General features: G+C 41.4%; 1 long non-coding RNA gene across 1 annotated transcript; it reads left to right on the forward strand.

Annotated features, from left to right (window-relative positions):
• The first annotated feature begins 6,325 nt into the window (after nt 1–6,325).
• On the forward strand, nt 6,326–23,366 carry LOC141097042 (uncharacterized). The gene is made up of 3 exons (XR_012233839.1): nt 6,326–6,368; nt 20,816–20,968; nt 23,183–23,366. It is a non-coding gene; the product is annotated as an uncharacterized lncRNA (long non-coding RNA).
• Nucleotides 23,367–24,051: the final 685 nt, after the last annotated feature.

Genomic DNA, 24,051 nt, shown 5'->3' on the forward strand with positions numbered 1-24,051 from the left:
AAATTGGACCCCGAAAGTTGTTGTTCAATTTGTCTTGAGTATGCTGATACCCTATATGTGTGGGTAAACCACTGTTTGGGTGCATGGCAGAGCTCACAAGGGAATGAGCGCTGTTTGACTTTTCAATGAAAAAATTGTCTGGAATTGAGATCAGACGTCTTGTCGTGTTTAGAGAACCCCTGATGTGCCTAAAGAGTGGAAACCCCCAATTCTAACTCCAACCCTAATCCCATCCCTAACTATAACCCTAACCACAAACCTAACCCTAACACACCCTTAATCCTAATCCCAACCTTAACCCTAATCCCAACCGTAACCGTAATTCTAACTTTAGCCCCAACCCTAACCCTAACTTTAGCACCAACTCTAACTCTAGCCCTAACCTTAATGGGAAAATGGAAATAAATGCATTTTTTATTTTATTATTTTTCCCTAACTAAGGGGGTGATAAAGGGGGGTTTGATTTACTACTTATAGCGGGTTTTTATAGCAGGTTTTTATGTTTGGCAGCTGTCACACTAAAAGAGGCTTTTTATTGCAAAAAATAGATTTTGCATCACCACATTTTGAGAGCTATAATTTTTCCATATTTTGGCCCACAGAATCACCTGAGGTCTTGTTTTTTGCGGGATAAGTTGATGTTTTTACTGGTACCATTTTCAGGCACATGACATTTTTTGATCGCCTTTTATTCCGATTTTTGGGAGGCAGAATCAACAAAAACCAGCAATTCATGAATTTATTTTTTTTGGGGGGGGGCGTTTATACTGTTCCACATGTGATAAGATTGATAAGGCAGCTTTTCGTCTTTGGATCAGTACGATGACAGCAATACCTCATTTATTTTTTTTATGTTTTGGCGCTTTTATACAATAAAAACTATTTTATATAAAAAATGATTATTTTTGCATCGCTTTATTCTAAGAGCTACAAATTTTTTATTTTTCCTGTGATGGAGCTATATGGCGGCTTGTTTTTTGTGGGACAAGATGATATTTTCAGTGGTACCACGTTTATTTATATCCGTCTATTTGATTGCGTGTTATTCCACTTTTTGTTCGGCGGTATGATGATAAAGTATTGTTTTTTTGCCTTGTTTTTTTTTTAACCCCTTCACCCCCAAGGGTGGTTTGCATGTTCATGACCAGGCCAATTTTTACAATTCTGACCACTGTAACTTTATGAGGTCATAACTCTGGAACACTTCCATGGATCCCGGTGATTCTGACATTGTTTTCTCGTGACATATTGTACTTCATGATAGTGGTAAAATTTCATTCAAATAACTTGCGTTTATTTGTGAGAAAAATGGAAATTTGGCGAAAATTTTGCAAATTTCGCAATTTTCCAACTTTGAAATTTTATGCCCTTAAATCACAGAGATACAGCACACAAAAAACTTGATAACTAACATTTCCGACATGTTTACTTTATATCAGCACAATTTTGGAACCAAAATTTTTTTTGTTAGGAAGTTATAAGGGTTAAAAGTTGACCAGATCATTTTTACAACACCATTTTATTTTTAGGACCACATCACATTTGAAGCCACTTTGAGGGGTCTATATGATAGAAAATACCCAAAAGTGACACCATTCTAAAAACTGCACCCCTTAAGGTGCTCAAAACCACATTCAAGAAGTTTATTAACCCTTTAGGTGCGTCACAGGAATTTTTTTGAATATTTAAAAAAAAATGAACATCTAACTTTTTTTCACAAAAAAAATATTTCAGGTTCAATTTTTTTTATTTTACAAAGGGTAACAGGAGAAATTGGACTGCAAAAGTTATTGTGCAATTTGTCCTGAGTACGCTGATACCTGATATGTGGGGGGAGACGACTGTTTGGGCGCATGGCAGAGCTCAGAATGGAAGGAGCGCCGTTTGACTTTTTCAATGCAAAATTGGCTGGAATTCAGATCGGATGCCTTGTCACGTTTGGAGAGTCCCTGATGTACCTAAACAGTGGAAACCCCCTACAAGTGACCCCATTTTGGAAACTAGACCCCCCAAGGAACCTATCTAGATATGTGGTGAGAACTTTGAACCCACAAGGGCTTTACAGAAGTTTATAACGCACAGCGGTACAATTAAAAAATCATATTTTTTCACAAAAATGATCTTTTCACCCCAATTTTTATTTTCCCAAGGGTAACAGGACCCTAAAAGTTATTGTGTAATTTGTCCTTAGTACGCTGATACCCCACATGTGGGGGTAAACCACTATTTGGGCGCATGGCAGAGCTCGGAAGGGAAGCAGCGCCATTTGACGTTTTTGGCTGGAATTGAGATCGGACACCATGTCGCGATTGGAAAACCCCTGATGTACCTAAACAGTGGAAACCCCCCACAAATGACACCATTTTGTAAACTAGACCCCTGAAGGAACTTATCTAGATGTGTGGTGAGCACTTTGAACCCCCCAGTGCTTCACAGAAGTTTATAACGCCCGGGCGTGAAAATAAAAAATTCGTATTTTTTCCACAAACATGATCAATTAGTCCCCAATTTTTTTTATTTTCCCAAGGGTAACAGGAGAAATTGAACGCCAAAAGTTGTTGTCCAATTTGTCCTGAGTACGCTGACGCCCCATATGTGGGAGAAAACTACTGTATGGACACACGTCGGGGCTTGGAAGGGAAGTAGTGACGTTTTGGAATGCAGACTTTGAGGGAATGTTCTGCGGGTGTCATGTTGCCTTTGGAGAGCCCCTAATGTACCTAAACAGTGGAAACCCCCCACAAATGACCCCATTTTGGAAACGAGACCCCCTAAGGAACTTATCTAGATGTGTGGTGAGCACTTTGAACCCCCAAGGGCTTCACAGAAGTTTATAATGCCCGGGCATGAAAATAAAAAAATTGTATTTTTTCCACAAACATGATCAATTAGTCCCCAATTTTTTCATTTTCCCAAGGGTAACAGGAGAAAGTGGACCCCAAAAGTTGTTGTCCAATTTGTCATGAGTACACTGACACCCCATATGTGGGAGAAAACTACTGTATGGACACACGTCGGGGATCGGAAGGGAAGTAGTGACGTTTCGGAATGCAGACTTTGATGGAATGGTCTGCGGGTGTCATCTGCGTTTGGAGAGCCCCTGATGTACCTAAACTATTGAAACTCCCCACAAGTGACCCCATTTTGGACACTAGACCCCCCCACGGAACTTATCTAGATGTGTGGTGAGCACTTTGAACCCCCAAGTGCTTCACAGAAGTTTATAACGCTCGGACGTGAAAATAAAAAAATCATATTTTTCCACAAAAATGATATTTTTGCCCCCAAATTTTTATTTTCCTAAGGGTAACAGGAGAAATTGGACCCCAAAAATTGTTTTGCAATTTGTCCTGAGTAGGCTGATACCCTACATGTGGGGGTAAAACACTGTTTGGGCGCATGGCAGAGCTTGGAAGGGAAAGAGCACCATTTGACTTTTTCAACTCAGAATTGGCTGGAATTGAGATCAGACGCCATGTTGCATTTGGAGAGCCCCTGATGTGCCCAAACAGAGGAAACCCCCAATTCTAACTCCAACCCGAACCCCAACACACCCCTAACCCTAATCTCAGCCCTAACCCTAGCCCTAGCCCTAACCCTAACCCTAACCCTAGTCCTGGACCTAACCCTAGCCCTAACCCTAGCCCTAATGGGAAAATGGAAATAAATACATTTTTTTAATTTTATTATTTTTCCCTAACTAAGGGGGTGATAACGGGGGGGTTTCATTTACTATTTATGGCGGTTTTTATGTTTGGCAGCTGTCGCACGCTAAAAGACACTTTTTATTGTAAAAATAGTTTTTGCATCACCACATATTGAGAGCTATAATTTTTCCGTATTTTCACCCACCGAGTCATGTGAGGTCTTATTTTTTGTGGGATGAGTTGACGTTTTTATTGGTACCATTTTCGGGCACGTGACATTTTTTGATCGCTTTTTATTCCGATTTTTGGGACTCAGAATGAACAAAAACCAGCGTTTCATGAATTTCTTTTGGGGGGGTGCGTTTACACCGTTCCACATGCGGTAAAATTGATAAAGCGGTTTTATTCTTCGGGTCAGTACGGTTACAGCAATACCTCATTTAGGTCGTTTTTTTATGTTTTGTCGGTTTTATGCAATGAAAACTATTTTATATAAAAAATAATTATTTTTGCATCGCTTTATTCTGCGAGCTATAACTTTTTTATTTTTTCTCTGATGATGCTGAGTGGTGGCTCGTTTTTTGCGGGACAAGATGACGTTTTCAGTGATACCATGGATATTTATATGCGTCTTTTTGATCGCGCGTTATTACACTTTTTGTTTGGCGGTATGATAATAAATCATTATTTTTTGCTTCGTTTTTTATTTTTATTTTTTAAGGGGTTTGCTAAAGGGGTTAACTAATGGGACAGTTTTTAGGGCGGGTCGTTACAGACGCGGCGATACCTAATATGTGTACTTTTATTGTTTTTGTTTTTTTTATTTCCAAAAAATGGATTTATTGGGGGAATATTTTTTTTTTTTTCTAATTTATTTGTCGATTTTTTTTTTAAATTATTTTAACTTTTTTTTACTTTTTTTAACTTTATTACATAGTCCCAGGTGGGCCATCACTGTCCTGTGACAGATCGCTGATCTGTCACATCACAGATCACTGTGACAGATCAGCGATCTGTCACAGGCAGTGCAGAAGGCTTCCTCATGCCTGCGCTTTGCAGGCACTGAGGAAGCCAGCTTCCTGCAGGCCCCCGAAGGCCCCCGTTGCCATCTTGGATTCGGGGGCCTGCAGGAAAGGAGCCCCCCGCAGCAGCACTGCACATTGCGCTGCAGTGGGGGGCTCAGGGAAGCACGGAGGGAGCCCCCTCCCTGCCGATGCTTCCCTTTAACCCCCGGTACACCGCGATCATGTTTGATCGCGGTGTGCAAGGGGTTAACGTGTCGGGGGCGGTCCGTGACTGCCCCTGACACATTGTGCCGGGTGTCAGCTGTGATAATCAGCTGACACCCGGTCGCGATCAGCGGCGCTCACCACGTGGGCGCCGCTGATCGCGGTAGACGTACTATCCCGTCCATGGGCATAGGGGCCCGGGTCCCATGGACGGGATAGTACGTCGGATGTCAGGAAGGGGTTAATGGTGTTCACTAAAGGGGTTAACTAACGGAACACTTTTATAGGTCGGGTCGTTACGGACTCGGCGATACTAAATATATGTACTTTTATTGTTTAGATTTTTTTATTTAAATATTTATTGATGGAATATTGATTTTTTTTATTATAAATTTTTTTTTTTAATATTTTTACAATTGTTTTTTTAATTTAATTCTTACTTTTAAGCCTTGTCCCACTATGCGACACTCATTTTGTGCAGGCTGATTGCTTCTTTAGCATGCACATCTGCATGCTATAGAAACTGTCGTCGCTGCAGCTTCTGTGCACTAACCTGAGAGACTTCCTGACATGCGCTGCGCCTGACAGGAAGTCTCTGAGCTCTGGAGACCCAGATGCCGTCATAACAATATCGGGTCTCCAGCGATCGGGACTCTGCGTCATGACGCATGGTCTCTCATCCAAAGGCAGAGGGGCTGTCAGCCCCTCTACTGGCTCCGGAACGCTGCAATCATGTTTGATTAAACCAAAAGCAAAACACAAAACAAATATCCTGGAATAAAAATTACTATTATTACTACCTTCATGCAATTTTTGCAATATATTTTTTTACTTTTTATTCCAGGATATTTGTTTTGTGTTTTGCTTTTGGTTTTCTCTGTGTAAAGGTCATGTGTTCATATGCAATTACATTTTGCATGCACATTAATTTACTTTTTCTGCTCAGACCCAGTTTCTAATCATGTTTGATCGCAGTGTTCCGGGGGTTAAAGTGCCGGGAGCGGTCCGTGACCGCTCCTGGCAGTTATTGCCAGGTGTCAGCTGTGAGAATCAGCTGACACCCGGCCGAAATCAGCCGCGTTTCCTCCATGAGCGCGGCTGATCGCACATGACGTAGTGTCCCATCCATGGGCATTAAGTCCCAGGGCACATGGACGGGATAGAATGTTAAATGTCAGAAAGGGGTTAAATATTGTTGCTCTTGGTATAAACCTCTGATAGCAGCCGGTGATAACTAAAAAAGCTTGCACTTGTTTCTTAGTTACCGGACTAGACCAACTTTGTATGGCCTCAACTTTATTAATTTGAGGTTTGATCAAACCCCTGCCAATAACAAACCTGAGGTACTTGGCCTCATCTAGCCCTAAGGAACATTTTTCTGGATTTATTGTGAGACCTCCTCCACTGATCGTATCTAGTACAGCTTACATTTTGCTTACACTTTGCACAGATGGTTACCCCAGTCTGCATGGAAGACAACCACATCATCTAGGTAAGCTGCTACGTAACTATCATGTGGCCTTAAAATTAAATCCATCAATCTCTGAAAGGTTGCAAGTGTGTTCTTGGATTCATGCAAACCATCCATGGTAGAAAAAGCTGTTTTTCTTACCCTGTTTTTCTTTTTGTCAATAACCCAGGGTATGATTCAGAATCGTTATGTAGTTGGCATTGCCAAATATGTCAATTAAATTTACAGTAGGTATGGAAAGTATTGAGAACCCTTTAAATTTTTCACTCTTTGTTTCATTGCAGCCATTTGGTAAATTCAAAAATGTTCCTTTTTTCTTTTTCATTAATGTACACTCTGCACCCCATCTTGACTGAAAAAAACAGAAATGTAGAAATTTTTGCAAACTTATTACAAAATAAAAACTGAAATATCACATGGTCATAAGAATTCAGATGGGTTTAGGTAAGGGCTCTGGCTGGACCAGTCAAGAATGGTCACAGAGTTGTTCTGAAGCCACTCCTTTGTTATTTTAACTTTGTTCATAGGGTCATTGTCTTGTTGGAAGGTGAACCTTCGGCCAAGTCTGAGGTCCAAAGCACTCTGGAAGAGGTTTTCATTTAGAATATCTCTGTACATGGCCGCATTCATGTTTCCTTCAATTGCAACCAGTCGTCCTGTTCCTGCAGCTTTAAAACACCCGCCACAGCTTGATGCTGCCACCACCATGTTTCACTGTTGGGATTGTATTGGGCAGGTGATGAGCAGTGCATGGTTTTCTACACACATACCGCTTAGAATTATCACAAAAAAGTTCGATCTTCGTCTCATCAGACCAGAGAATCTTATTTCTCATAGTCTGGGAGTCCTTCATGTGTTTTTTAGCAAACTCTATGCAGGCTTTCATATGTCTTGCACTGAGGAAAGGCTTCCGTCAGGCCACTCTGCCATAAAGGCTCGACTGGTGGTGGGCTGCTTTGATAGTTCACTTTATGGAACTTTCTTCTATCTCCCTACTGCATCTGTGGAGCTTAGCCACAGTGATCTTGGTGTTCTTCTTTACCTCTCTCACCAAGGCTCTTCTCCCACGATTGATCAGTTTGGCTGGATGGCCATGTCTACGAAGACTTCTGCTGGTCCCAAACTTCTTCCATTTAAGGATTATGGAGGCCACTGTGCTCTTTAGGAACCTTGAGTACTGCAGAAATTCTTTTGTAACCTTGGCCAGATCTGTTCTTTGCCACAATTCAGTCTCTGAGTTCCTAGGCCAGTTCCTTTGACCTCATGAATCTCATTTGGTCTGACATGCACTGTGAGCTATGAGGTCTTAAGGTACCGTCACATTTAGCGATGCACCAGCGATCCCGACAACAATACCACCCGGTCAGGATCGCTGGTGCATCTCTAAATGGTCGCTAGTGAGCTTCCAAACTGGCAGATCTCACCAGCGACGTAGCAGCGGTCGGCGGTTGCTACTTAACTGTCAGACAGCAGCTCTGATGATGACTTCCTCCCGCGTCCATGAGTTGCTCGTTGGCTCCAGCAGGAAGCCGACAACAAGAAATGGACCAGGACGATCTCGCGCGATCAGCGATATCCAGCGGGGGGGCCGGTCAGAGGTAAGTGTCACATGTAGCGATATCACTAATGATATCGCTGTTGCGTCACAAAATCGGTGACACTTTAGTGATATCACTAGCGATCTTGCTATGTGTGAATGGGGCTTTATATAGACAGGTGTGTGCCTTTACAAATCAATTCCTATCAGTTTATTTTAACACAGCTGGACTCCAATGAAGGAGTGGAACCATCTCAAGGAAATGGACAGCATGTGACTTAAATATGAGTGTCTGAGCAAAGGGTCTGAATACTTATGACCATATGATATTTCAGTTTTTCTTTTTTAATAAATTTGCAAAAATGTCTACATTTCTGTTTTTTTCAGTCAAGATGGGGTGCAGTGTGTACATTAATGAAAAAATGAACTTTTTTGAAGTTACCAAATGGCTGCAATTAAACAAAGAGTGAAAAATTTAAAGGGGTCTGAATACTTTCCGTACCTATTGTATATATCCAGGGCGTGGAATATGCACCAAATTTAGAGATTTCACTTAATTTCCGAAAGTCATTGCAAAACCTCCAGGTCCTGTTTGGTTTGGAAATCAACACAACTGGGCTGGACTTCACTTCGGGACTCTTCAATCACTCCCAGCTCCAACATACAGTATGTTTGACTTCAGTCAAGATTGCTTCTGGGTGTGTATGTAGTATTCTATAGGTTTTAAAGGTTTTTTTATCAGCTTCAATAACTATATCATGTTTCATCAGATGGGTATTCCCAGGAATGTCAGTCAACTTTGGTTTGTTTCTCTTGAGGAATTGCTGCACTTTCTGTCATTGTGCAGTCAAAGGGTATCTCCCAATTTCACCACTGGAACTGTTTCTGGTGATGATTACTCTTAAGACCGGTAGCACCCAATGATTCTCTGTCTTTCCATGGTTTAATTTGATTCACATTATATAGCTGGTATGGTTATGTTGTCTCGGTTGATGTACCTTATAATTTACTTCTCCAACCTAATCGACTACCTCATGTGGACCCTGCCACTTTGCCAAAAATTTGCTTTCATAGAATCATAGAATCGTAGAGTTGGAAGGGACCTCCTGGGCCATCTGGTCCAACCCCCTGCTCAAAGCAGGATTCGCTAAATCATCCCAGTCAGATGTCTGTCCAGCCTCTGTTTGAAGACTTCCATTGAAGGAGAACTCACCACTTCTCGTGGCAGCCTGTTCCACTCATTGATCACTCTAACTGTCAAAAAGTTTTTTCTAATATCTAATCTGTGTCTCCTCCCATTCAGTTTCATCCCATTGCTTCTAGTCTTTCCTTGTGCAAATGAGAATAAAGTTGATCCTTCTACAATGTGACAGCCCTTGAGATATTTGTAGACAGCTATTAAGTCTCCTCTCAGTCTTCTCTTTTGCAAACTAAACATTCCCAAATCCTGCAACCTTTCCTCATAAGACAGGGTTTGCAGACCGGTCACCGTTCTGGTCGCTCTTTTCTGAACTTGCTCCAGTTTGTTGATGTCTTTTTTAAAATGTGGTGCCCAAAACTGGACACAATATTCCAGATGAGGTCTGACCAAAGAGGAGTAGAGGGAAATAATGACTTCACGTGATCTAGACTGTATGCTTCTGTTAATACATCCTAGAATTGCATTTGCCTTTTTTGCTGCTGCATCACACTGTTGACTCATATTCAGTCTGTTATCTATTAGTATACCCAACTGTCAACTGTCAGCACTAAGACCTAGACTGGGTTGAAGTTCCTTATTTTGGCTACCCTATTATATACTCGGTTTTGGGCCTCTTTGACCATAGGTAAAACTTTTTCAATTCATTCCTGCATCTGCCCTTATAACACTTTTATATGAGGTGGCCTCAGCTAGCTATGATTCTTTCGCTATGTCCAGCAGATCTCTTGGGTGCCAAGAAACCGGTACAAGCTTGCGGTACTTCTCTTATGGAGAACATTAAATATGGCAAAAGATAATCCCAATATTGTCCATCCTTTTCAGCACCATTTTTTTTAACATGTGCTTTAGCATCTTATTGAACCTCTCAACTAGTCTATCTGTCTGTGGATGATATACCGAGGTACAATATTTATGCTGTTATTGTATAATCCCTGTAGACTCAAAAACAGAGCAGACAGGCAGAAAGAGTAAAACATATGGTATGAGTAGAAAGCCATTGTCATGGTTCTTGTTTTTTTTTATATCCTAAATGAAATTGAAACTCAGCTAAGCTTTCCTAAATCAGTGCTCATTTTCCATTTGATTTACACGATTGCTTCTCTGATTTGTAAATGCATCTGTTTCATCATATCTTATTTTGCAATCCATAATTGTGATTCACATGATATTCTAAATGGCAAACTAATCATTCCCTGTGATAGTATTTTTTCTTCCTCTCTTTTGTATAGGCAAAACTTTTCAATAATAAATTACTTCCTAATATTTACCCTTGTGAATACATTAGACATGGTAATTTATTTAAAACTTTACCTGAAAGATAAAAACAGTACAATTGCAAAGAATAATATAATCCTGAACAATGTTACATAACAAGTAAATGTTACATGGTAAATGATAAATGCCAAAGGGAGAATGTTCGATACAATATTTAAATGAAATAATTTTGTATAAAGGATGTAAAAAATTAACCCCTTCAGGATGGAGCCCTTTTTCGTTTTTGCGTTTCTGTTTTTTCCTCCCCTTCTTCCCAGAGCCATAACTTTTTTATTTTTCTGGTAATATGGCCATGTGAGGGCTTGTTTTTTGCGGGACAAGTTGTACTTTTGAACGACACCATTGGTTTTGCCATGTCGTGTAACAGAAAGCAGGAAAAAATTTCCAAGTGCGGTGAAATTGCATAAAAAAGTGCAATCCCACACTGGTTTTTTGTTTGGCTTTTTTACTAGGTTCACTAAATACTAAAACTGACCTGCTATTATGATTCTCCAGATCATTATAAGTTCATAGACACCAATCATGACTAGGTTCATTTTTATTTAAGTGATGAAAAAAAATCCAAAGTTTGCTAAAAAATAAATTGCGCCATATTCCGATACCTGTAGCGTCTCCATTTTTTGTGATCTCAGATTGGGTGAGGGCTTCTTTTTTTGCATGCTGAGCTGATGTTTTTAATGATTCCATTTTAGTGCAGATATGTTCTTTTGATTACCCGATATTGTATTTTAATGCAATGTCACAGCGTCCAAAAAAACCGCAATTCTGGCATTTTGACTTTTTTTTATTGCTACACTGTTTAGCGATTAGGTTAATCCTTATTTTTATTGATCGGCCAATTCTGAATGCAAAGATACCAAATATGTGTATGTTTGATTTTTTTTATTGTTTTATTTTAAATGGGGCAAAAGGGGGTGATTTGAAATTGTATTTTTTTTTATATATATACAGTGGGGCAAAAAAGTATTTAGTCAGTCAGCAATAGTGCAAGTTCCACCACTTAAAAAGATGAGAGGTGTCTGAAATTTACATCATAGGTAGACCTCAACTATGGGAGACAAACTGAGAAAAAAAAATCCAGAAAATCACATTGTCTGGTTTTTTTTCATTTTATTTGTATATTATGGTGGAAAATAAGTATTTGGTCAGAAACAAAATTTCATCTCAATACTTTGTGATATATCCTTTGTTGGCAATGACAGAGGTCAAACGTTTTCTGTAAGTCTTCACAAGGTTGCCACACACTGTTGTTGGTATGTTGGCCCATTTCTCCATGCAGATCTCCTCTAGAGCAGTGATGTTTTTGGCTTTTCGCTTGGCAACACGGACTTTCAACTCCCTCCAAAGGTTTTCTATAGGGTTGAGATCTGGAGACTGGCTAGGCCACTCCAGGACCTTGAAATGCTTCTTACGAAGCCACTCCTTCGTTGCCCTGGCGGTGTGCTTTGGATCATTGTCATGTTGAAAGACCCAGCCACGTTTCATCATCAATGCCCTTGCTGATGGAAGGAGGTTTGCACTTAAAATCTCACGATACATGGCCCCATTCATTCTTTCATGTACCCGGATCAGTCGTCCTGGCCCCTTTGCAGAGAAACAGCCCCAAAGCATGATGTTTCCACCACCATGCTTTACAGTAGGTATGGTGTTTGATGGATGCAACTCAGTATTCTTTTTCCTCCAAACACGACAAGTTGTGTTTCTACCAAACAGTTCCAGTTTGGTTTCATCAGACCATAGGACATTCTCCCAAAACTCCTCTGGATCATCCAAATGCTCTCTAGCAAACATCAGACGGGCCCGGACATGTACAGGCTTAAGCAGTGGGACACGTCTGGCACTGCAGGATCTGAGTCCATGGTTGCGTAGTGTGTTACTTATGGTAGGCCTTGTTACATTGGTCCCAGCTCTCTGCAGTTCATTCACTAGGTCCCCCCGCGTGGTTCTGGGATTTTTGCTCACCGTTCTTGTGATCATTCTGACCCCACGGGGTGGGATTTTGCGTGGAGCACCAGATCGAGGGAGATTATCAGTGGTCTTGTATGTCTTCCATTTTCTAATTATTGCTCCCACAGTTGATTTCTTCACTCCAAGCTGGTTGGCTATTGCAGATTCAGTCTTCCCAGCCTGGTGCAGGGCCACAATTTTGTTTCTGGTGTCCTTTGACAGCTCTTTGGTCTTCACCATAGTGGAGTTTGGAGTCAGACTGTTTGAGGGTGTGCACAGGTGTCTTTTTATACTGATAACAAGTTTAAACAGGTGCCATTACTACAGGTAATGAGTGGAGGAAAGAGGAGACTCTTAAAGAAGAAGTTACAGGTCTGTGAGAGCCAGAAATCTTGATTGCTTGTTTCTGACCAAATACTTATTTTCCACCATAATATGCAAATAAAATGAAAAAAAAAACAGACAATGTGATTTTCTGGATTTTTTTTTCTCAGTTTGTCTCCCATAGTTGAGGTCTACCTATGATGTAAATTACAGACGCCTCTCATCTTTTTAAGTGGTGGAACTTGCACTATTGCTGACTGACTAAATACTTTTTTGCCCCACTGTATATATATATTTAAAAACATTTTTTTTACTTTTGGCATGCTTCATTAGTCTCCATGGGAGACTAGAAGCTGCCATAACCTGATCGGCTCTGCTACATATAGGCCATATTCAGATTGCCTATATGTAGCTGAATTACTCACTTACTATGAGCGCCGACCACTGGGCGGCGCTCACAGCAAATCGGCAGTGTCAACCATAGAGGTCTCCAGGAGACCTCCAGTTGTCATGCCAATGAACCAGTGACCCGCAATCACGTGACAGGGGTAAGCGGTGGACGGGTAACAGGTGGACGGATTTCCGGCCCAATGACCGGATGCGAACGTTAAATGTCACTATCAGAATTTTACAGCGGCATTTAAAAGGTTAATAGCCACGGGTGGATCGCAATTCATTCCGCAGCTATTGCGGGCTCATATCAGCTGTTCCAAACATGGCTGAACATGGAGTTTACCCCTCCAACACTCTCTTTCAATATGTTCCTTCCTAGGCCGTCTCACCGTGCTAGTTTTCACTCTCCTTCCTCCCTTTCTAGCACCTTCACAGTCAGTGTCCCAGGCCAGCTGGTGCGGATCCTGTCAGAATTCGTCACTCAGTCGGCTTCCTGATCCTACATGGCTGCCTTTCTAGGAAGATAACTGCGGGATTCGCTGTGGCCCATATAGTAACCACAGCTGTCAGCTTGCTAGTTAAGTTCGTTGTTCACTTCGCTAGGCTAGGGGCTGAGACCCTTCTGCGACCTAATTTCTTCCCCCACATGATAGCAATCAGCGTGGGCCTTTAGAAATTCCTCTCTTTCCTCCCGGGTGCTTTCCTCCCCAGCCAATCTATCCGGCAGCTCCTCCTGACAGGAGCTGCTCTAAGCACATCCTTCCACCTGCTCTCCCCTGAGGGAACTCCTCTCAACTCCTTTTCAAATTTCCCACTCATTCTCTAAGCTCCGCCCACTTGCTGTTCCCATTGGCTGCTCTACATTACTCCACTTTCTAATCTCCTCCCTTTTTCCTACCATCCCCACTAGCTCCCAACCCCCTTTCCTAGCCAGCCTGGGATGAGGCCATCCTCCCGAAGGGTACACCCTGGTGCCCTGACTAACTAGTATGTGTGTGTTGAGTGCAGTGTTAAGAGTGCGGTGAGGTGCCCCATCTTACCCGGTCATGAGTTACCACACCTCTGGCTGAGATGCAGTACCTCTGTGGCGACTGGACCCTCAAGGGCGCCACAGTTAGTCCTCCAAGATGGTTGGAACAACCTCCCTGCCGAGTTTCCTCAAAAACTGTGTGCAAGTGAACACTAAATATTGATTTGCTTTGGATTTCATATTTATTTTGCATTTTGTTCGTTGATAAAAAATACATTAATAACTCCTCAATTATTTAAAGCATTCTTATTTCTAGCAGTTTTTCCACACCTGCCTAAAACTTTGAATAGTACAGTATCTCAATGACCTAAATCATTTTCCTACAGCATGCAGTGTCTGGAAAACCATTGAGCATTTTATAATTACATTAATACAAGTTTCTTAGGGTACAAGGATCAACTCTAGGTTGTTGAGGACTTTGAGAAGTGAGCTGACATTTTCTGCATAGATATTCTAAAGATATATATGATAAATAATTTGTACATTAAAATAAAGATAATAGTATAAATATGAACATGATGGGTTTATCCTGAAAGATGATCTTCATTTACAAAGTAGTGCAAGTAAAACTCTGAAACATAAGAGAAACTCGGATATCTCAATGTCAGTTTGCAACTTTATGATGTATATGATTTAGGCCGCTTTGACACTTCATTTTTCTCATCGTACATGAAAAACAGGCCACTTTTTCCATTGTGCTGGATCCATTTTTGGTCTGTGTCAGTTTACAATCTGTGTGGCATTTTTACAAAAAAAAATCTTCAAAGCTTCTACAAATTACGCAGTAAAAAATGGACAGCACACCTGTGACGCATGGATGGCATGTTAGTGCTGTTTTTTTTAGAGGCTCATACACTTGAATGGGTGACATTCGATTGCAACACAGATCAAATTTGGACAGGTCCCTTTTTTTTCTGGATAATCGGTCTACAGAAAAAAGACACGTGGAAAGGAACATTAATTATAATGGGACTGTGAGCTATTCCACTAAACAAACAGATAGCACACATACCAAAAACTGATGTGTGAAAGAGACATTACATTACATTAACAATTAAATAAGTACTTTTCTAGGAAAGGTTTGCCTTGGGATAAGGGTGGGTATCCTCAGTGGAAATCCGCGACACATAATCATTACACAAGACAAGAAGAACTTTGTGTTGATCTATAAACAAAGGGTGCAAAATTGTAAAAATAACACATTGTAGTACTGTTTTAATATAGTATAAACTAAATAGTATATTATATTAAAAAGCTAATTAACAAACTAATAATTTGCTTTCTGAGAAAATTGCAGCTAGTATCCAATATGTGTTAAAGTTTGACAGTTTTAACCATTAGGAATGATCAGTTTAGCCAAGCAATGACTCACTAGCATCACCACCACCAATGACTCGCCATCATCACCATCACCAATGACTCACTATCATCACCACCACCACCAATGACTCTCCATCATCACCAATGACTCACCATCATCATCAGCAATGGCTCATCATCACTAGTGACTCACCATCTTCACCATCACTAATGACTCGCCATCATCACCATCACCAATGACTCACCATTAGAGATGGGCGAACCCGAACAGTAAAGTTCAGCGTCCATATTGGACACCTATAGTGTTGAGCGATACCATCCGATATCCAGAAATATCGGATCGGATTGGATCGGCCCGATACACAAAAAGGATCGGGTAACGCCGATTCCGATACCGGAGTCCCACTCAAGTCAATGGGACAGAAATATCGGATTTTAAAAAAAAACCTTTCTTTCCTTGTACATCAAGTTTGGGAGGGGGGAAGAGTGTGGGCGGTGCGTGGGCGGACACTGTGCGTATCAGTGTGTGCAGGCGGGCTCTGTGCGGGCCTCTCGGGGGTCTGTACGGGCCTAACGGGGGTCTGTGCCGGCTGCCGGCGGTCTTTACGGGCCTGCCGGGGGTCTGTGCTGGCTGCCAGTGGTCTGTACGGGCCTGCTGGGGGTCTGTGCCGGCTGCCGGGGGTCTGTGCCGGCTGCCGGGGGTCTGTACAGGCCTGCCGGGGGTCTGTGCCGGCTGCCGGCGGTCTGTACGGGCCTGCCGGGGGTCTGTGTGTGTGTGCAGGCATCGTCCGATGCCTGCTACAATGACAGTGATTGACACATTAGCCAATGATGGGACAGTAGTAGTCCCATCATCCGGCTAATGTGTTGAATGTAAAAAAAAAAAAACATACATCCTACATACATGCTACATACATACAACATACATACTTCATATATACTACATTCATACAACATACATACTACATACATACTACATTCATACAGCATACATACATAGAATCATAGAATCGTAGAGTTGGAAGGGACCTCCTGGGCCATCTGGTCCAACCCCCTGCTCAAAGCAGGATTCACTAAATCATCCCAGTCAGATGTCTGTCCAGCCTCTGTTTGAAGACTTCCATTGAAGGAGAACTCACCACTTCTCGTGGCAGCCTGTTCCACTCATTGATCACTCTAACTGTCAAAAAGTTTTTTCTAATATCTAATCTGTGTCTCCTCCCATTCAGTTTCATCCCATTGCTTCTAGTCTTTCCTTGTGCAAATGAGAATAAAGTTGATCCTTCTACAATGTGACAGCCCTTGAGATATTTGTAGACAGCTATTAAGTCTCCTCTCAGTCTTCTCTTTTGCAAACTAAACATTCCCAAATCCTGCAACCTTTCCTCATAAGACAGGGTTTGCAGACCGGTCACCATTCTGGTCGCTCTTTTCTGAACTTGCTCCAGTTTGTTGATGTCTTTTTTAAAATGTGGTGCCCAAAACTGGACACAATATTCCAGATGAGGTCTGACCAAAGAGGAGTAGAGGGAAATAATGACTTCACGTGATCTAGACTGTATGCTTCTGTTAATACATCCTAGAATTGCATTTGCCTTTTTTGCTGCTGCATCACACTGTTGACTCATATTCAGTCTGTGATCTATTAGTATACCCAAGTCTTTTTCACATGTGCTGTTGCTTAGCCCTATTCCTCCCATTCTGTATATGCTTTTTTCATTTTTATTGCCCAGATGTAGTACTTTGCATTTTTCCCTGTTAAAAACCATTCTGTTAGTTGCTGCCCACTTCTCCAGTTTATTTATATCTTTTTGAATCCTCTCTCTCTCTTCTCTAGTATTAGCTATCCCTCCTAGCTTTGTGTCATCAGCAAATTTAATCAGTTTACCCTCAATTCCTTCATTTAAATCGTTGATAAAGATGTTGAACAATACAGGGCCCAGGACAGAGCCCTGTGGTACCCCACTTGAGACATTCTTCCAACTGGATGTGCAACCATTTACGACCACTCTTTGGGTCCGATCACTAAGCCGGTAATGAATCTACCTAACAGTTGCCTTGTCCATTCCATACTTAGTCATTTTTTCAATAAGGATTGTATGAGATACTTTGTCAAATGCTTTGCTGAAGTCAAGATATACTATATATACATACTACATACATACTACATATATACAACATTCATACAACATACATACTACATACATACTACATTCATACAGCATACAGTGGGGCAAAAAAGTATTTAGTCAGTCAGCAATAGTGCAAGTTCCACCACTTAAAAAGATGAGAGGCGTCTGTAATTTACATCATAGGTAGACCTCAACTATGGGAGACAAGCTGAGAAAAAAAATTCCAGAAAATCACATTGTCTGTTTTTTTTTCATTTGATTTGCATTTTATGGTGGAAAATAAGTATTTGGTCAGAAACAAAATTTCATCTCAATACTTTGTGATATATCCTTTGTTGGCAATGACAGAGGTCAAACGTTTTCTGTAAGTCTTCACAAGGTTGCCACACACTGCTGTTGGTATGTTGGCCCATTCCTCCATGCAGATCTCCTCTAGAGCAGTGATGTTTTTGGCTTTTCGCTTGGCAACACGGACTTTCAACTCCCTCCAAAGGTTTTCTATAGGGTTGAGATCTGGAGACTGGCTAGGCCACTCCAGGACCTTGAAATGCTTCTTACGAAGCCACTCCTTCGTTGCCCTGGCGGTGTGCTTTGGATCATTGTCATGTTGAAAGACCCAGCCACGTTTCATCTGCAATGCCCTTGGTGATGGAAGGAGGTTTGAACTCAAAATCTCACGATACATGGCCCCATTCATTCTTTCATGTACCCGGATCAGTCGTCCTGGCCCCTTTGCAGAGAAACAGCCCCAAAGCATGATGTTTCCACCACCATGCTTTACAGTAGGTATGGTGTTTGATGGATGCAACTCAGTATTCTTTTTCCTCCAAACACGACAAGTTGTGTTTCTACCAAACAGTTCCAGTTTGGTTTCATCAGACCATAGGACATTCTCCCAAAACTCCTTTGGATCATCCAAATGCTCTCTAGCAAGCTTCATATGGGCCCGGACATGTACAGGCTTAAGCAGTGGGACACGTCTGGCACTGCAGGATCTGAGTCCATGGTGGCGTAGTGTGTTACTTATGGTAGGCCTTGTTACATTGGTCCCAGCTCTCTGCAGTTCATTCACTAGGTCCCCCCGCGTGGTTCTGGGATTTTTGCTCACCGTTCTTGTGATCATTCTGACCCCACGGGGTGGGATTTTGCGTGGAGCACCAGATCGAGGGAGATTATCAGTGGTCTTGTATGTCTTCCATTTTCTAATTATTGCTCCCACAGTTGATTTCTTCACTCCAAGCTGGTTGGCTATTGCAGATTCAGTCTTCCCAGCTTGGTGCAGGGCTACAATTTTGTTTCTGGTGTCCTTTGACAGCTCTTTGGTCTTTACCATAGTGGAGTTTGGAGTCAGACTGTTTGAGGGTGTGCACAGGTGTCTTTTTATACTGATAACAAGTTTAAACAGGTGCCATTACTACAGGTAATGAGTGGAGGAAAGAGGAGACTCTTAAAAAGAAGTTACAGGTCTGTGAGAGCCAGAAATCTTGTTTGCTTGTTTCTGACCAAATACTTATTTTCCACCATAATATGCAAATCAAATGAAAAAAAAACAGACAATGTGATTTTCTGGATTTTTTTTTCTCAGTTTGTCTCCCATAGTTGAGGTCTACCTATGATGTAAATTACAGACGCCTCTCATCTTTTTAAGTGGTGGAACTTGCACTATTGCTGACTGACTAAATACTTTTTTGCCCCACTGTACATACATACTATATATACTACATTCATACATACATACTATATACTACATACATACTACATACATACTTCATTCATACAGCATGCATACATACTACATATATACAACATTCATACAACATACATACATACTACATACATACTTCATATATACTACATTCATACAGCATACATTCTACATACATACTACATATATACTACATTCATACAGCATACATACTACATATATACTACATATATACTACATTCATACAGCATACATACATACTACATATATACAACATTCATACAACATACATACATACTACATATATACTACATTCATGCAACATACATACATACATACTACATATATACTACATTCATACAGCATACATACATACTACATATATACTACATTCATACAGCATACATACATACTACATATATACTACATTCATACAGCTTACATACATACTACATACATCATACATAAAACATGCTACAGATATACTACATACATACTACATACTTTCTACATACTACATACAATACATTCATACATTCATACAATACATACATATAGACATACAGTACATATAACATAGAGTACATACTCACCATTACTTGTCACTTTGATCCCCGAAGCCAGTGCCATCTGTGAAAAAAATATGAAAAAAACAAACCACCAAATACTCCCTGTTCCGCAGAAATCCACGAGTGGCCCACGCTGATCTCCCGTGGAGAACAGCAGCATCAGCTGATGCGACCGTTCTCTAGGGGCTCCAGGAATCCACATGGACTATAAGGCACGGGAGCAGGCATGGCTATCACATATTGATGAAGTTTTTAATGACAATACTGGAACAAATGTGGCTGGTGGCAGAGGGGATGTTAGAGAGGCGGGTAGGAGGCTAAAGTCTCTTTTGAATAGACGCACCAAGGTTTGGTGGAATTGTGCTTTCCTGAACAAATATCTTGAGAAGGGTTTGATTCCACGTGGCCTTCGGGTTCAAGTTTTTCCCTCCTTTTTGGTTGAAGACGCAGATGTGCGACAAACATGGGAGGACTTGGCTAGTGGGTGTTCCAATGGTTTTATGGAAATACTTGTTCAGTTGAACAAGAAAACCATTGCTACCCTTGATATTGAAATTGAGGATTTGGAAAATTCACTCAAAAAGGATATGACGGGGGATGAGTTGCTGGCCCTCAATCGTGATTTGGATGCAGAGTTTTCTAAGTGGGAGAAGGAAATTTGTGAAGCCAAAACTCAGAAATTTCAGAGGGATATGGGTGACCACCAATCCAACTCCGTCTATCGATGGAATCGCAAATCCAAATGATATAGAAATTTCTCTCGCAAGAGATCTACTTCGATTACCTCATTCGCTTCAAGTGATGGATCTGATCACCGATCGTATTCTAAATCTGTGGAGACGCGCCTTGGGGTTAACCGTGATTCCCAAACTAATAAATTCAAAGGTACTGTGTTATCTAAAAAAGCAAACAAAGTCAAGAATCAGATCCCACAGGTAATCAATCTTTCTACCCACTGTCTCACTCCAACTCAGATTGAGGTTTTGTCAAAGGGCTTTACTTTTTCACCCACTAACCAATTCGATCTCTTTACAGCCATAAAGGATCTTTACTTGTTTTCAAGGAAATTGGTCTGCAAGAAATTATATGGTGGGGAAAGACAGGAGCCCCTCACCAACAGTCAAATGGAGGACGAGGCCTTGTCAGCTTTAGAGGAACTTTTAAGGGAACAGGATGTTGGTTCTACAGGTAATTTCCCTTCATCCATCTTGCCACGATCTACTAGGTTCCCCCCTTTGTCCTTATGTCCAGCAGTGGACATTTTTACTAGGCTGGTTGTCGAAGATTTTAGAAAAATCTCTACCAAACGGAGATCTGACAATTTGACTGCCAAACAACGCATTGCGTTGAATGAATTGCGATCTTATCATGATATAGTGATAAAACCTGCGGACAAAGGGGGGAACATAGTAATATGGCCTTGTACTATGTATGAAAAAGAGGCCTCAAGACAGCTGAGGGATGGTAGGACCTATTTAAAATTAGATCATAATCCTGTCAAAACTTTCTCGGCTGATTTGGTGGAAATCCTTTCTGTAGCCTTGGATAAGGGGATTATCCCCAAAAAAGTGTATGATGGGCTGTTGACTAAACATCCTAAGATTCCCACTATATACTTCCTTCCCAAAATCCATAAGGATCCACTCAATCCACCGGGGCGTCCAATTGTGTCGGGGATTGGGGGGCTGTGCGAACCAATCTGTAAATTTATTGACCATTACCTAAAACCATTGGTTGAGGCACTGCCCTCCTATGCCCGCGACACAATGGACGTCCTGGCAAGAATTGATGGGATGTTTCTTGAACCCGATAAGTTATTGGTCACAGCTGACATCGAATCCTTATATACTTGTATACATCACCATGATGGTATTGAAGCCTGTCGTTTCTTTTTGAGGGGCAGCAATTGGGATGGCCCTGTGTGTGATTTGGTTTTGGAGCTATTGGAATATATCTTGACCCACAACTTTTTTATCTTCAAAGAATTTTTTTATTTACAGCGACGCTGCACTGCCATGGGCGCGGCCTGTGCGCCCTCTTTTGCCGGCTTATTCCTAGGTTACTGGGAGAGGGAGATCTTTGGGGGGGAGGGCGCTCGGGCCGCGGATCATGTGCAGTGCTGGCTTCGCTATATTGATGATGTGCTCATCATTTGGCAGGGGTCTCAACAGCAACTCCTTGATTTTATGGAGGAGTTGAATTCCAATAGGTTCAATATAAAATTGACTTACAATTATAGTCAAACGGAAGTGGACTTTCTGGACATCAAAATTATAGTGGATTCCAAATTACATCTACAAACAGATGTCTACAGGAAGCCCACTTCTGTAAATGCGCTTTTGCATGCGCATTCTTGTCATCCATATTCGACAATACAGGCCATTCCAATTGGACAATTTTTGCGTATGCAACGCATTTGCTCCTCTGATCAGAGATTCGAACGACAGGCTGAAGACTTAAAAGAGAGGTTCTTCATGAGGGGTTACAGTCATCGGAGTATAAAAAGGGGCTACAATAGGGCTAAAAAATCAGCACGGTCTACATTATTGAATCCCTTACCCAAGAAAAAGGAATCACAGGATATAGTAAGATTTATCTCCACGTTTAATGGTGAGTGGGACACGATGAGACAATGTCTCGATAAACACTGGGACATCTTACAATCTGAACCCAGTTTGAAAGGGTCTTTGTCAAGGCGCCCATTAATGACATATCATAGGAGTCCCAATTTGGGAGATTTGTTAGCACACTTTCATTATGTCCCTCAGAGAAAAAACTTTTTCGATTCTCGTGGACCGCCACAGGGATGTTTTCCCTGTGGGCATTGTGTAGCTTGTAGAAATGTCCTGCGGGCTTCTTCTTTTCAATCAGCTGATGGATTACGTACCTTCTCTATCCGTCAGTATATTACATGTAGCACCACACAGGTGGTGTATTATGCCACCTGTGGGTGCCCTAAAATATATATTGGCTTGACGTCTCGCCAGCTAAAGGTGCGAGTTAGAGAGCACGTTCGAGACATCATGGCGGCGGCAGATGTACAGGACATCTCTCAACTGAAAACCATCCCCAAACACTATAAACTTCATCATGAGTGTAACCCCAAATCCTTCATGGTGATGGGTATCCAACACATTCAGACTGGGATCAGGGGTGGCGACATCCAACGCCTCCTCGCCCAGAACGAATGTAGATGGATCACTATTCTTGGTACTATGAAGCCCCATGGACTCAATGAGTCCTTGGGCTTTGCGTCTTTTTGGTGAGACTATTTTTTCCCTTTTCCTCCTGCCTCTCTGCATGCCAAGTCCTCCTTATTTTGTTATTTGTTTTTTGTTTGTTTTTAGTTGTACATATTAATTATTTTAATATCCCCCTTTTTATCCTTGTTTTTGCTCATAGTTATATACCTGCTTTCTACCATTTGATGTTCCATCTATCATCTTTCAGTTGTTCTTGGTGCAGAATATTTGGATACAGAAATTGAAGATCGGCGTGAAAGAAGAGGACTTTTTCTATTAATGTGTATATGCGTTGATATAGTTCTCTTTGTTGCATTATTCAGTGTGTATATTAGCACTGTTCATGTCTGGATACATGTATATTTATACACTTCTCAATATATTGTACTGGATACATGTATATTTATACACTTCTCAATATATTGTACTTTATTTATTTGAGGAATGTTTGGATGGTGTTTTTATTTATTTTTGCATCTCCTGTATAAAACTTTATGTGGTGATATCATGCAATAGAGTTATGTATATTTAAACCTCCCGGTCCTTTTCTTCCCTCCCTTCCCTGTTCATCATTAATCTTGTCTATATATTTTGTCCTCTTTGGATTTGGCAATGTTAATTTTATGATATGTTCAGGAATTATTTTCTGTACATTATACACCATTTTGCCAGAGCGCGATTTTCTGCCTGTATCTGATCACTGTGGAGTGTGACTTCCTCCTCCCTTCACCCTCTCTGACGTGCACTGCTGCTGGGTGGCGGCTAGGCGCCAGCCGTCCCCTTTGCGGCGTCACTTCCGGTTTGGGCTGGGAGTGTGTAAGCACAGCTTCCCTTCCATTGCGCAGGCGCGCCCTACTTGCCTACAATTGGACCGCGCTACCCATGTGACACTGATATACAGGTATTTAACGAGGCAGTGTCTCTGCTTAAGCCACACCCCCTGAGGAAGCAGTTTTCACCGCGAAATGCACATTGGGGTCGTTCCTGCACGGCAGCACACTCTCTGGCAGATATGATGGGTATGATCTG

The sequence above is a fragment of the Dendrobates tinctorius genome, unplaced genomic scaffold (genome assembly GCF_039654945.1).
Source record: "Dendrobates tinctorius isolate UK_male_01 unplaced genomic scaffold, ASM3965494v1 ptg000082l, whole genome shotgun sequence".
Classification (NCBI taxonomy): domain Eukaryota; kingdom Metazoa; phylum Chordata; class Amphibia; order Anura; family Dendrobatidae; genus Dendrobates; species Dendrobates tinctorius.